The sequence below is a fragment of the Pristiophorus japonicus genome, chromosome 5 (genome assembly GCF_044704955.1).
Source record: "Pristiophorus japonicus isolate sPriJap1 chromosome 5, sPriJap1.hap1, whole genome shotgun sequence".
Classification (NCBI taxonomy): domain Eukaryota; kingdom Metazoa; phylum Chordata; class Chondrichthyes; family Pristiophoridae; genus Pristiophorus; species Pristiophorus japonicus.
This window is the reverse complement of record NC_091981.1, coordinates 175056092-175070320: the sequence shown is the minus strand read 5'-3', so window position 1 is coordinate 175070320 and position 14229 is coordinate 175056092. Positions and strand designations below refer to the sequence as shown.

Genomic DNA, 14229 nt, shown 5'->3' with positions numbered 1-14229 from the left:
TGTTTTATATTTCTATATCTGTGTGATTTGTTTCCCTTTGCTCACATAAATCAATATTTAACATGCTGCAATAGTTTGTTCATGGATAATATATCGTATATTGCATGAAAACTCGTTTACTTTGTCAGTTGAACAACTGTAGAAATCTTCAAAGCCAGCCCTGAACTGAGTTAGGGGCAGGAGAATGGAAATTGGTAATTCTGAAAAATTCACTTGCTCTGAAAGAGAAGATACTGAGAGGATTTCCTGTCCACCCTCTGTATCTTGGTCATGATACTCCACGTTCTGTACCATATCTATGAATGAATCTGGAGCACTGATAGTCACACAGTAGTTGAGAGTTGTGTTGTAGCTACCCACTCTTCCTTGTGGGGTGCAGTAGAATGTGATTTAATTGCATTCATAGAAACCAACCTCCTTGTTACAAAAACAATGTGGTTATCAGGTTAGAGGAAATTGTTGGATTTAAGGTGTGATTTTAACCCTGCTGCCTAGTGGGAACAGGGCGATTAAAATCACTGTAGAGGACTTCCCGTTCTGTTTCTGCTTGCCGAGGCGGGGGATTCCTGAATACATGGAAATCGCCGTCCGCGATACAATTAGGATAAAAGGAGCACTCACCTGCAGGTAATTGGATCACAGGATGTGTGCGCCATTGTTCTGTTTGGATTGCCACAAGAATTTCCAGCTTCCAGATTGCATCTTTTTGAGCTTTCTTTTACCTTACTTACGGTAATTAAGCTCTATCAGTTTATCATGGATGCTTTACTGAATGGAGGATGAGGAGCAACAGCAGCAGTCTCAGCAACCAGCATGAGCAGCAGCTGAGCTTGCGAGGAGACAGCAGGTGTGTGTGGGTGGGTGGGGATGTTGTTGCTGCTCATGGGAGGCCATACCCAGCGCAGAGTGTGTACAGGCAAAGAGTCATTTTCTTCAGATCTATCTGAAGAGCAGTGTGTCACAAGGCTGCGTTTCTCCAAGCAGGCTGTTGCACACCTCTGCAGCCTCCTACTGGACCAGGAGGCCATGCTTTGCCAATGGCTGTCAAAGTCATCACAGCCCTTAACCTCTTTGCCACTGGCTCATTCCAGTCTACTAAAGGGGACATCTCACGCATCTCTCAGTCTGCAGTGTGCAACTGCATTAAACAGGTTTGCTCGCCAGAGCTAACCTGTACATGACGTTCCCCGTTGATCTCAACAGTCAACATGAGAGAACTTGGAGATTTGCAGCAGTGGCTGGCTTCCCTCGCATCCAGTGTGTCATTGACTGAATACATGTTGCCGGCAGGGCACCAGCCCACTGCGTTGGTGAAAAGGCCACCACTCTATTGATGTCCAGCTAGTCTCCGATCACAGATCAGGTGTTTATGTAAGGAACCCAAGCAGTTGTCATGATGCTTTTGTCCTGCGACACTCAATCATTCCCCCCCAATATTCGACCCTTCCACCAGCATAACAGATGGCTGCTGGGGGACAAAAGATACCCTCTACACACGTGGCTTTTGAGGAGGCAGAGTAACAGCATTGAATGTGGAAAATCAGGGTCTACTCCTGCACCTATTTTCTATGTTTCTTTGTTTCTATGCCTTTATGGGGAAGCTGGGTAAGTACATAAGGGAGAAAGAAATAGAAGAATATACATTAAAGATTAGATGAAGTCGGGTGGGATGAGGCTTGTGTGGAGCATAAATACCGGCACAGATCAGTTGGGCCGAATGGCTGGTTTCTATGTAATTGCGGTACCCTGCTCATCCCTATGCTCTGAAAACTTACACACAGTCCCTCTGCTTTAATATTCCTTGTTACATCTTCACCACTCCACTCATCCTGCAATATAGACTCAAAAGCTGCTATAGAACCTCATTGTAAACCTAAGTGCAGAATGTGATAAAGGTTATGAATTTAATTCCCAAGACAATAAATGCTTTCCATTCATTTCTCACCTAAATGTCAACCCATGGTGCTTTTCTTATAAGAAGATTTTCTAAGTCTACTACTCCTATGAGGTCCTACCCTCAGCAAAGCTGGTGGAACAAAGGCTGCTATTGCTTATGTTGAGATGCTTGTTGCCAGTGACTTCTGGATACTCAAGCCAGTGAGGGCCTTGTGCAGGCTGTTGCACCTCGGCCATTGCTGTGGCAGTCTGACCCTGCTGACTTGCTAGAACCATGGTGGGTATTGGTTGAGCAGCTGGCAAAGGAGCAGACATGCTGACTACCAGAGAGATGGGTAACTTGTATCGCTCCCATCACATCACTAGCACTCCCATGGGGCTGGGCCTCATCACTTCCCCTGATCTGCGGGAAAGCAGACTGCAGACGATGAGACACTCCTTGAAAGCCCCTATCGGGTCTGCCAACTTGTCGAGGGTGGACACCTTTCTCTCCAAGGTGGAGCCCAGAACCTGCACGGCAGCTATTTGAGCTTCTACCAAAGCTGCAAAGGTTGCCTGGCTGCAGTGTCCCTGAAGATGGCCACGCTCTTCAGAGTAGATTGCCGATTTGAGATGACACCACACAGGCTGACCTCTATACTTCCAGCCATAGTGCTGAAACTCCTTGACAGGCCTTCCAATATCTGGTAAAACTGCTCGTGTGAGGCAAGCAGTTTTCTTTTCCTGGCTGGGCACCTGATGTCCTCATTTCGGTCTTGCTCAGCAGAGCTTGGAGAAGACCTTGTCCTCCTGTGATGAGTCTCTTGGGCTGTCCCTGCCACCAGTACCTGCTACTGCTCACTCACTGGGTGTTTCACCATGTGCATAAGAACATATGAAATAGGAGCAGTAGTAGGCCATTTGGCAACTTGAGCCTGCTCCGCAGATCCCTCTAGCTAACTGTGCAGAGTGCCAATGTCTGTGGTGGTGCTTGGCAGTGAAGGAACACGTGACGGTGCATCATCGGAAGGATCATCCTCCTCTGAGCTGTCTTTTGTAGGGTCCAAGTTCTGAGAAGGACTTAGAAGAAAGAAAGAAAGGGACAAGAGTTAGGATGGCAATGGCAGGCTAGACATTAGTAGGTGACAGTCTTGAGAATGCAGCTTGAAGTTGTGAAGCTTGCTGAATATTTGCCACAGTGAATGAAGTGTTACAAGTAATAAGCAGACACCCTGTTCAGATTAGCCGCCAGCCTCCTTCCCTGGTGCTGATGGCTTTATCTGAGCCACTAGGTTTGGGTGAGGGCTATAATGTTAGGTACACTCCTCTGTTTTTACTCCTTTCCTTGGCATGATGTGCTATCTTGTTCTGCAGAAAGAGGGGACGTTAATTAGTGAGTGGCTGTTGAAAAGGTAAGTGGAGAATTGTAGTGCTTATGCATGTAGTGCATGTGCTGAGAGCTGGAGAAGAAGCAAGATGGAAGGAGCATGAGTTGCCTCTGAGTTGGAAAGTTGTGGGTTGAAGCTGTATTGCAGATACTGGCACATATAATCCAGGCTGTCATTTTAATGCAGTACTGAGACAGTGATGAACTATTGAAGGTGCTGCCTTTTGAATGAGACATTAAACCACCTTTCAGGAAGAATAAACTCCCATGGCATTATCAATAAAGAAAAAGGACTTCTCCCAGTGTCCTGGCAATTTTTACCCCTCAACCAACATCATTAAAATGTATTATCTGCTCATTTATTCATTGCTGTTTGTGGTACCTTGGTGTGTGCAAATTGGCTACCATGTTTCCCTACATTACAACAGTGACTACATTTCAAAAGTACTTATTTGGCTGTGAAGCACTTTGGGACATCCTGAGGTATGAAAGGGGCTATGTAAATACAAATTCTATCTTTTTTTACATCTCTGTGAGATGATGGTCCTTAGGTGACAGCCTTTCATTTTGAAGCAAGTTGCAGCTTCCATGGCTGTAGTTTAGTTTTACCTACAGCTACAGTTCTGGTCACCACATTACAAGAAAGGTGATTGCACTAGAGAGGGCACAGAGGAGATCTACGAGGATGTTGCCTGGACTGGAGAATTAGCTATGAGGAAAGATTGGATAGGCTGGGTTTGTTTTCTTTGGAACAGAGGAGACTGAGGAGAAACCTTATTGAGGTGTATAAGATTACGAAGGCCTAGATAGAGTGGATAGGAAGGACCTATTTCCCTTAGCAGATGGGTCAACAACCAGGGGGCATAGTTTTAAAGTAACTGATAGGAGGTTTAGAGGGGATTTGAGGAGAAATTTCTTCACCCAGAGGGTGGTGGAGGTTTGGAACTCATTGCCTGAAAGGGTAGTAGAGGCAGAAACCCTCACCACATTTAAAAAGTACTTGGATATGCACTTGAAGTGCTGTAGCCTACAGGGCTATGGACCAAGAGCTGGAAAGTGGGATTAGGCTGAATAGCTCTTTATCGGCCAGCGTGGACACGATGGGCTGAAATGGCTTCCTTCCGTGCTATAAATTTCTATGATTCTACTCTACAGGATCCAATGAGATAAAATAGAACTAAGAACATGAAGGGAGCATGTTTGTGTCTACTCTCCATGTGTGTAAAGTACCAATTGAAATAATAGTACAGGTTGTGTTAAATTTCCCTCAGAAGAAGTGCAAGTGCTCTGTGATATCTAATAAAGGAAACAAAACTATCAAATCCCTGGAATTTTCAGCATTGCCATGTCAATGGTCTCAAGATATGCTGTTTGCTTTCATCCGTTGTGCGTGGGACTCATTAATGCCCTGATTCTCATGCAGATGAGAAGATTTCTCCGTAATGCGTGGAGATTTGAGGTTTGTATTGTTTTTTTTGGCAGTTTTTCTGTTGCTCCATATATTCCCTGAAGGTAAATGGAAGATGTGTTTAAACATAGAAACATAGAAACATAGAAAATAGGTGCAGGAGCAGGCCATTCAGCCCTTCTAGCCTGCACCGCCATTCAATGAGTTCATGGCTGAACATGAAACTTCAGTACCCCCTTCCTGCTTTCTCGCCATAACCCTTGATCCCCCGAGTAGTAAGGACTTCATCTAACTCCCTTTTGAATATATTTAGTGAATTGGCCTCAACTACTTTCTGTGGTAGAGAATTCCACAGGTTCACCACTCTCTGGGTGAAGAAGTTTCTCCTCATCTCGGTCCTAAATGGCTTACCCTTTAAATATTACTTCTGTAGTTTAGGTTTGTGCTAACAGCATAAAATACTCAGAGCCATGTTAGTGTTTAGAGATAAATCATTTCTCTACCCAATGAAAAGTTCAAATTCTTTTGGGCTCATAATACAGGAGCAGAAAAAGCTGTTGTGTTCCATTTGGCCACTGTTAAAGTCAAATAAAAACATACTCCACTCTGTCTCTGAGACCCCTCAATTGCTCATTTTGCCATCAAACTATCGAGCAACCTCTTGAAATTGCTGACTGTCCAACACCACTGTCTGTCTGGACAGTCTATTCCACTAATTGATCACCTACTGAACGAAGCCATAAATCGAAGCATCGGATCACCTTCCCTCTTCTGAGTTTCAGTCAGTGCCCCTGGTTATAAAATTTACCGTTCGGTCCTCTTAGAATCTTGAAAATGCCATTAAGCATTCCCAAAAGCTATGTTTTATCCAGTGTAAATATTTTAATTTTACTTAGTTTATTCTCATAACTTGGAGGCCTAAACCCCAGTATCAGTTTAAGTACCCTTCTCTGTGCCCTTCCCAAAGCCATGAAAATCCTATTGTATGGTGACCAGAACTGTAGACAAGTGGGAATGGATCAAGCTCACTATGACCATGTGGGATTTATGTTCTACCCCTCTCATTATACAACCTATGACCTTATTTGCCTACCGTACTTCAGTTGCACATGGTGTTGATGATTTCAATGAGCTCTTCACCAGTTCCTCTAGATCTCTCTTTTGTGTTATATTCTGTAATCTGTTACCATTCACCATATATTGCTCATGCTTATTCTGTATCCTAGACTTATCATCTTGCATTTGTCTGCATGAAATATCTGACACCTTTTAGCCCAAAGAATTGAGTTAAGAGGAACTGGGGTTCTTCAGTGTTTGAAAGGAGGTGACTGAGGGTAGACCTTATAGAAGATTCGACATAGTAAATGATATAGATGAGATAACTCTGGAATACTACTTCAAAGCACGTCAACATGCTGGGGCGTAGGCTATAAATCTAGGGCGTAGGCTAAAACTGGTCAAACCAGAATTTAAGACAGATGTCAAAAAGAATTTCTTTAAGTGATCAACACTTGAATTAGTTTTCCAGGCACAGGAGTGGAGAGGAGAACATAGAAACAGAGAAATATAGAAATTAGGTGCAGGAGCAGGCCATTTGGCCCCTCGAGCCAACACCGCTATTCAATAAGATCATGGCTGATCATTCCTTCAGTACCCCTTTCCTGCTTTCTCTCCATACCCCTTGATCCCTTTGGCTGTAAGGGCCATATCTAACTCCCTTTTGAATATATCTAACGAACGGGCCTCAACAACTTTCTGCGGTAAAGAATTCCACAGGTTCACCACTCTCTGAGTGAAGAAGTTTCTCCTCATCTCGGTCCAAAATGGCTTACCCCTTAATCTCAGACTGTGACCCCTGATTCTGGAACTCCCCAGCAATGGGAACATTCTTCCTGCCTCTAACCTGTCCAATCCCGTCAGAATTTTATATGTTTCTATGAGATCCCCTCTCATTCTTCTAAACTCCAATGGATACAAGCCCAGTTGATCCAGTCTCTCCTCATACGTCAGTCCTGCCATCCCTGGAATCAATCTGGTGAACCTTCGCTGTACTCCCTCAATAGCAAGAACGTCCTTCCTCAGATTAGGAGACCAAAACTGAGCACAATATTCCAGGTGTGGCCTCACCAAAGCTCTGTACAACTGCAGTAAGACTTCCCTGCTCCTATACTCAAATCCTCTAGCTATGAAGGCCAACATGCCATTTGCCTTCATCACCGCCTGCTGTAACTGCATGCCAAACTTCAATGACTGATGCACCATGACACCTCCCCTTTTCCTAATCTGTCACCATTCAGATAATATTCTGTCTTCCTGTTTTTGCCATCAAAGTGGATAACCTCACATTTATCCACATTATACTGCATCTGCCATGCATTTGCCCACTCACCTAACCTGTTCATGTCACCCTGCAGCCTCTTAGCATCCTCCTCACAGCTCACACTGCCACCCAGCTTAGTGTTATCTGCAAACTTGAAGATATTACACTCAATTCCTTCGTCTAAATCATTGATGTATATTGTAAATAGCTGGGGTCCCAGCACTGAGCCCTGCGACACCCAACTGGTCACTGCCTGCCATTCTGAAAAGGACCCGTTTATTCCGACTCTCTGCTTCCTGTCTGCCAACCAGTTCTCTATCCACGTCAATACATTACCCCCAATATCATGTGCTTTAATTTTGCACACTCATGCACCCTGGACTCATTCAAGATATGAATAGATGGGAGCATATGAATGGCCTCCCTCATCTGAATTTATCTTGTCTGAACTTTTGATCTTGTGACATAAAGTGATGTTATATCATATGAATTATTCTTGGGTCACAAACTAACCAATTGAAAACACTGAACTTCATTAAACTTCAGACTGCATGTGTTAGATACAGGATACATTTTCTATTGTGTAACATCTGCAAAAATAATGATCTGCTGCTGAACATCACACAATTGAATTAGAAAAAAAACTGCTGAAGCATAGAATTGTTTTTTTAAATGAGGATAATAAATGTTCTTGAATTTCTATGATGGAAAATGGGCCAGGGAGCTGCACTAAAGGCTTTTGATCAGCCTCAGATCCCTTATTTCAATTCAACATATTTTGCAATTGAGAGATAGTCCTCAAATTAGAAATAGGCTGCTATTTCATGTCCTCTATTTACTAATTCACAATTATACCTGCAGATACTGTTCCAGTATCCCATTCCTCAGATTACATTCTTCTACTGCTTCTCTTTCCTCCTTTCTGTGCCCTCTCAACCATTTTTATAATTACTCTCTTAAATCCGTCCTTCTACATCCATCCGTTTACTTCCTCAATTTTTGCCACCTAATCATTACTTCTTAATTATTCTTGATTTGTGGCTATCTACAGGTTTTTATGGTGTCCGGCCTAAGGCCTATCACCTAGGTTTCTTAAGCTACAGGTAATTGTAAGAGCCATACATCTTCTATGGCCAGCTTAAGACAGTCATGAACTGATGGCTAAAAAGAAAAGGGAGAAAATCAACTGATCAAATTTGGGTTGAAAATAAAACCTTTATTAACAAAGCAGTGGCTCATTTTCCATTTTAGAAATGAAACTTAGATTTCTGATGCAAATAAATCTCTGTTGTTACATCTTTAATACTCTTCAAACTGGTCATTTGCAACTTTTTTGCCCACCTGACTAGTCCATTGATAGCTTCCTGCAGTCTACAGCTTTCTTCCTCACTATCAACCACATGGCCAATTTTGTATTATCTGCAGATTTCTTAATCATGCCATCTACATTGAAGTCTAAATCATTGATATATATATATATCACAAAAAACACGGGACCTAGTACTGAGCCCTGTGGAACCCCACTGGAAACAGCAATCCAGTCACAAAACACCCATCAACTATTACCCTTTGCTTCCTGACTCTGAGCTAATTTTAGATCCACTTTCCCTTGGATCCCATGGGCTTTTACTTTTTTGACCAACCTGTCATGTGGGACCTTGTCAAAAGCCTGCTAAAATCCATGTAGACTACATCAAATGCATTTCCCTCATCGACCTTCTTTGATAGCTCCTCAACAAAATTCAATCAAATTAGTCAGACATGACATTCCCGTAACAAATCCATGTTGACTGTCCTTGATTAATCTGTGCCTTTCTAAATGATGATTAATAGTGTCCCTCAGAATTTTTTCCACTAATTTTCCCACCACTGGCCTGTAATTACTCGTTCTATCTCTTTATCCCTTTTTAAACAATGGCACAATGTTAACAGTCCTCCCGTACTCTGGCACCATGCCTGTAGCCAGAGAGGATTGGAAAATGATGGTCAGAATCTTCGCTATTTCCTCCCTTGCCTCTCTTAAAAGCTTGGGATACACTTCATCCAGGCCTGGCGATTTATCTATTTTCAAAGATGCTAAACCTCTTAATACTTCCTCTCTCTCTGTTTATCCTATCTATTATTTCACACTCACCCTTAGCACTAATGTCTGCATCGTCCCTCTCCTGTGAAAACAGAGGCAAAGTATTCATTAAGAACCATACCCATGTCTTCTGCCTCCACACACAGGCTAACTGTTTGGTCTTTAAAGGGCCCTACTCTTTCCTTAGTTATTCTCTTGGGGGCCGAATTTGGTGCAGGTTGCCCCTGCAGCCGCCGAGGTTCCACCGGAAATGTAATTTTTCTGGGTGATTCCTCCGGAACCGCTCATCTGCCGTCTACATTCCGCCCGGCAGGAGATTGGTCGCGGAGGGTTCCGCCGGCGTAATGTCATGCCACCCGCCCATGCCGGATGCTGCAAATCGCCCATTTTGGTGAGGGATGCTGGCCTCAGATCGACCTGCCGCCTGCCAGAAGGACCGCTCACAAAAAGCAGGTGTGAGCTGGCGGTGAGTCGGGCGGCAGGGAGAAGGGCTGCAGTGCTGCACATCACGGCTATGGTGCAGGTGGCAGGACCATCATCAGTGGGACTGCCGGAAAAAAGTTAGGTGGATGTTGCTTTACTTTATTGCTGTGGTCATGTTTAATTTGGATGTGATAAAAAAGACTGAAATGTGTTTAGGCTGATGGAAACTTTTTTCTTTGACCTTGCTGCAAGACCTTCATTGAGACACCTAATGGCGACGGCAAAATAATTATGAATGTGAAAAGTCGCAGTTTGTACAGCCAAGCTGATTAGTTAATTCTGTGACACAGTCATAAGAACATAAGAACACAGGAGCAGGAGTAGGCCATTTGGCACCTTGAGCCTATTCCGCCATTCAATAAGATCATGGCTGATCTGATCATGGACTCAGCTCCACTTCCCTGCCCACTCCCCATAACCCTTTACTTCCTTATCACGCAAAAATCAGTCTATCTCCGCCTTAAATATATTCAATGTCCCAGCCTCCACAGCTCTCTGGGGCAGAGAATTCCATAGATTTACAACCCTCTGAGAGAAGAAATTTCTCCTCCTCTCAGTTCAAGAAGTTCTTGGGGAAGCAATACATATAACATAGAGGGTGAGAGGGTTAGGGTTAGAATGTAAGCCTGAGACAGCTGCAGACTCTGACAACATTTGTATGCGAGGAAAAGGGTATAAAGGTACAGCTATTCGACTTTAGGGGCAGCACAATTACAGAGCAAACAGAGGAAGGACTACGGTCAATAGAACACAGCCAGAGACAGGCACCGCGGTGCCTCAGTGGCCTACTGTTGAGGCTTCAACAAATTGACTGTCAACATCGCTTTGTTAATGTCTTTTTCTTTGTACTGCCAGGAAACTACTTCATAAAATCTGTTCTGATTCATCACAAAAGACCTGTACCCAGTGTGCTTTGTTGTGGTGACAGACATAAGTCAATTCTGAGAGATGTAATAAATCTGATAGATCGAATAACCCTCACAGCACATAAAGAGTAATGTGATGGACCTTAACCCGCACAGAAAGAGTTCAGCTATGTTTCTCCATATGACTCCGTTGAAGGGAAGGTGTGATGGACAAAGCGGCAATGAGTACTGAGTGAAATATGGTAAAGGCTCAGTGTAGCTGCTCTCCATGAGTTATGAGAGCATTTAATACGGAACATATTTAGGCGCATATTGTGACTGCGCCGAGGGTGTGGGATTATGTCAGGCTGAATAAACATGAGGTAGAAGATGTTCAGAAATGGCGCATCGCTGCAACTGATCGTCACATGAGGTATGGAACACGGGAAAAGGCATTTAATGTACTGCAATGTAACCGTTGACCATGTTATCTCAGGGGTGGCACTCCGCCATGTTTGGCCTCGGAAAAAGAGGGTTGAAGTTCAAGCCTTAAGGTCTGCCCTACAAGTAGGTAAAGTGAGAGTAATTGAATGGCAGCCTTCCTGCAATGGTGACCCTTCCTTGTCGTGTTGCGATGGCCTGATGACAGGACCCATTATACAGTGCAGTCATTTGTGGATGGGAAGATATTCCTGATAAAGCAGATGACCTGAGGGATAGATGTGTGTTTCTCACAAGGCACCACACGATGTTAAAATCAGACACTCACCAAGAGAGGGTCAACAATGTGAGTGTATTTACAAGTGCACAATAATAAAGGTTACATAATATTATTACATTTACACCACCAACACCCACCGCTCTACCCGGCACCACCACCTCTCTCCCCCACCCCCCCCCCCCGAAGCGATGCGCAAGCTCCTCTTCCTCGCCCGTCTACACCACGGTGTGTTGCTCCCCTGCCCCTCACTGCCTCTGGTTGACGAGCCTGTGCAGGAGGGCAGCAGGATGTCTGCAGACATGTGTGTCTTGGTGAGAAGGTAGGGGGCGTGACCAAAGGCGCCGGGATCTCCTGCTCCTCCGGATCTGTCTGCTTTGAGGGTGTGGGGTCGGGGGCTTGCACTACACGTCCAGAAACCATCACTTGCCTCATCACCTCAACGGTCTCGGATGTGCGCTCCAACACAGCGATGAGCTGGTCCATCCTGTCATCATGCTGCTGGGCGAAAGTGGCAATGCTGCCAGCGATGCCAGCCATGGTCTGGAGCATATCGCGACTGATCTGCACGCTCGTCCGTGATAGCTGGACCATCGCCTGAATTGCAGAGAGCCGTGCTGCATCCTCAGGTGGTTGCTCGCTCCTGGTGGGTTCTGGTGCCTTGCTTGCCTTCGCGCCACGGCCTCTGCTCTTGGTAGAGCTTGCCCATGTGGAGTCTGTTCCAAACACCAGGAACTCGGAGCCTGACACCGAAGTTCTGCTGATAGCTGGCTCTCATGGCAGGAGGCTGCTGTCATCCTGTTCTTGTTCCTCGAGCTCAAGGGCCACAAAGATAGGCCCTTCTCCCTCCTCTTCTTCGTGGCTCTGGGTGGCGGAGGTGGGAGCGATGGCAATGGGTGATCTGGAACGGGTGGGGTGGGGGGTGGTGAAGGAAGGATCTGTTGTCATGGGCTGGGGGCATCGTAGGGGTGGGAGATGTTAGGGTCTGACGGCTTCCCTGAAGACCAGAGGTTGATGGTGTGCCTTGATCCGTGCTGTCCGAGTCATCACCTGCAAGTAGAGGACAACATTGTTGTCTGGGGGGGTGCGGCTGCTGGTCAAGCTGAGATGTGAGCCGAGCCATCTCACATTCTGCCAGCAAGGAGTTCCATTTCCACATGGGCACACCAATACTGGGCAACAAAGTGTGCGGTAAACCGCGAGTGCCTTAACATTGCATGTCTTTTCATGCCATGAGCGTGGCTCACACCGGGGACTAGTATAACCTTACCATGTTGTGGCATCGGATCTGCATCAATCGTTGTGGTTGCACGCCGGCGGTCATCCACCAATGCCAACGCTTGCTGCTCCAGCCTGCTCAATTCTACCATCTCTGCTGGTCCCCTCCCATCACATGCAGGCTTGCTGCTTTGGATGCGTTTTTCTTCTGCACAAAGGAACGTTGCAGCCTTTATCCCCTTTGCTGATGCCCCCCAAACACACTCCCACACACACACACACATCTGGAGCATAACCTTTTTGGTGTTGGACAGGAGGGGGCTAATAAATTTTGACTCATTCTTGCTACCGCCACCAAATCGTTCCAACGTTTCCGGCATTGGTCCCCATCCCGCTCAACGTTGCTCATAGCAGATACGATCTCAGCAATCTCCCTCCAAATGCGTTGGTATTGGGGTGGTGGAGGCTTTCCACAACCATCCTGGGTGAGCTCTTTGTACCTGCGCTCCACCTCCATTACTAGCTCCTCCAATTCCTCCTCATTAAACCAGGGAGCTCTGGGCCTGGTTTTGTTGGTCTTCATTGCTGGTTTCTGGCCACTCATCGTCAATGATAAAACAAATGGCTGCTCAACAGTTTGTGGGTCTCAATTTCTCCGACTGCCCCCTCTGCAACTTCCAACTCTCTCCTCTCCAACCTCCAACTCTCTTTTCTCCAACCTTCCGACTCTGTCCTCTCAAATACAAACTCTCTCGTCTCCAATCTCCATCTCAAACTCTTCCTTCTCACACTCACAGCTGAAAGAAAGTGGTGTGCCTTTCTGCGCAAGCGCAGAAGACCCAGCAGCCTCAAACACGGCCGAAATGACGTGACATGGGATAAAAGAACTACACAAAAAAAAATTGCTAAGTCTTGCGCATGCGCATTGTAGGGCCTCCGAAGATTCCCGCGTGGAGAGGCCTGCAACTGCCGCACACTGATGACCTGCTGACAGCGGGTGGCAAAAAGGTAGGTGCCGCCCAGGGACCGCCGAGAAATGGGCGGGCTTTAAGTGTGAACTATTGGATGAAATAGCAGCTTTGAAAGTGGATAAATCCCCAGGCTCAGATGAAATGTATCTCAGGCTGCTAAGTGAAGCAAAAGAGGAAATAGCAGACGCTTTGACAATCATTTTCCAATCCTCTCTGGCTTCAGGTTTGGTGCCAGAGGACTGGAGGACTACTAATGTGGTACCTTTGTTTAAGAAGGGAGAAAGGAATAGACCGAGTAATTACAGGCCAGTCAGCCTAACCTCAGTGGTGGGAAAATTATTGGAAAAAGTCCTGAAGGACAGGATAAATCTTCACTTAAAAGACACAGATTAATCAAGGACAGTCAGCACGTATTTGCTAAGGGAAGATCGTGTCTGACTAGCTTGATTGAATTTTTCGAAGAGGTAACCAAGAGGGTCGATGAGGGCAAAGCGTTTGATATAGTGTATATGGATTTTAGCAAAACTTTTGATAAGGTCCCACATGGCAGATTGGTCACAAAAGTAAAAGCCCATGGGATCCAGGGCAAAGTGGCAAGTTGGATCCAAAATTGGCTCAGAGGCAGGAAGCAAAGAGTAATGGTTGATGGGTGTTTTTGTGACTGGAAGGATGTTTCCAGTGGGGTTCCACAGGGCTCAGTACTAGGTCCCTTGTCTTTTGTGATTTACATCAATGATCTAGGCTTGAATATAGGGGGTATGATTAAGAAGTTTGCAGATGATACTAAAATTGGCTGTGTGGTTGATAATGAAGAAGAAAACTGCGGACTACGGGAAGGTATCAATCAACTTGTCAGGTGGGCAGAACAGTGGCAAATTGAATTTAATCCAGAGAAGTGTGAGGCATTTCAGGAGGGCTAAC

The 14229-nt window shown here is 45.4% G+C and overlaps 1 protein-coding gene across 1 annotated transcript in view; it reads left to right on the top strand.

Moving 5' to 3' along the window:
* Positions 1–14229, top strand: part of sema5a (sema domain, seven thrombospondin repeats (type 1 and type 1-like), transmembrane domain (TM) and short cytoplasmic domain, (semaphorin) 5A) — a 188730-nt gene that overhangs the window by 28220 nt on the left and 146281 nt on the right. The window lies entirely within an intron of this gene.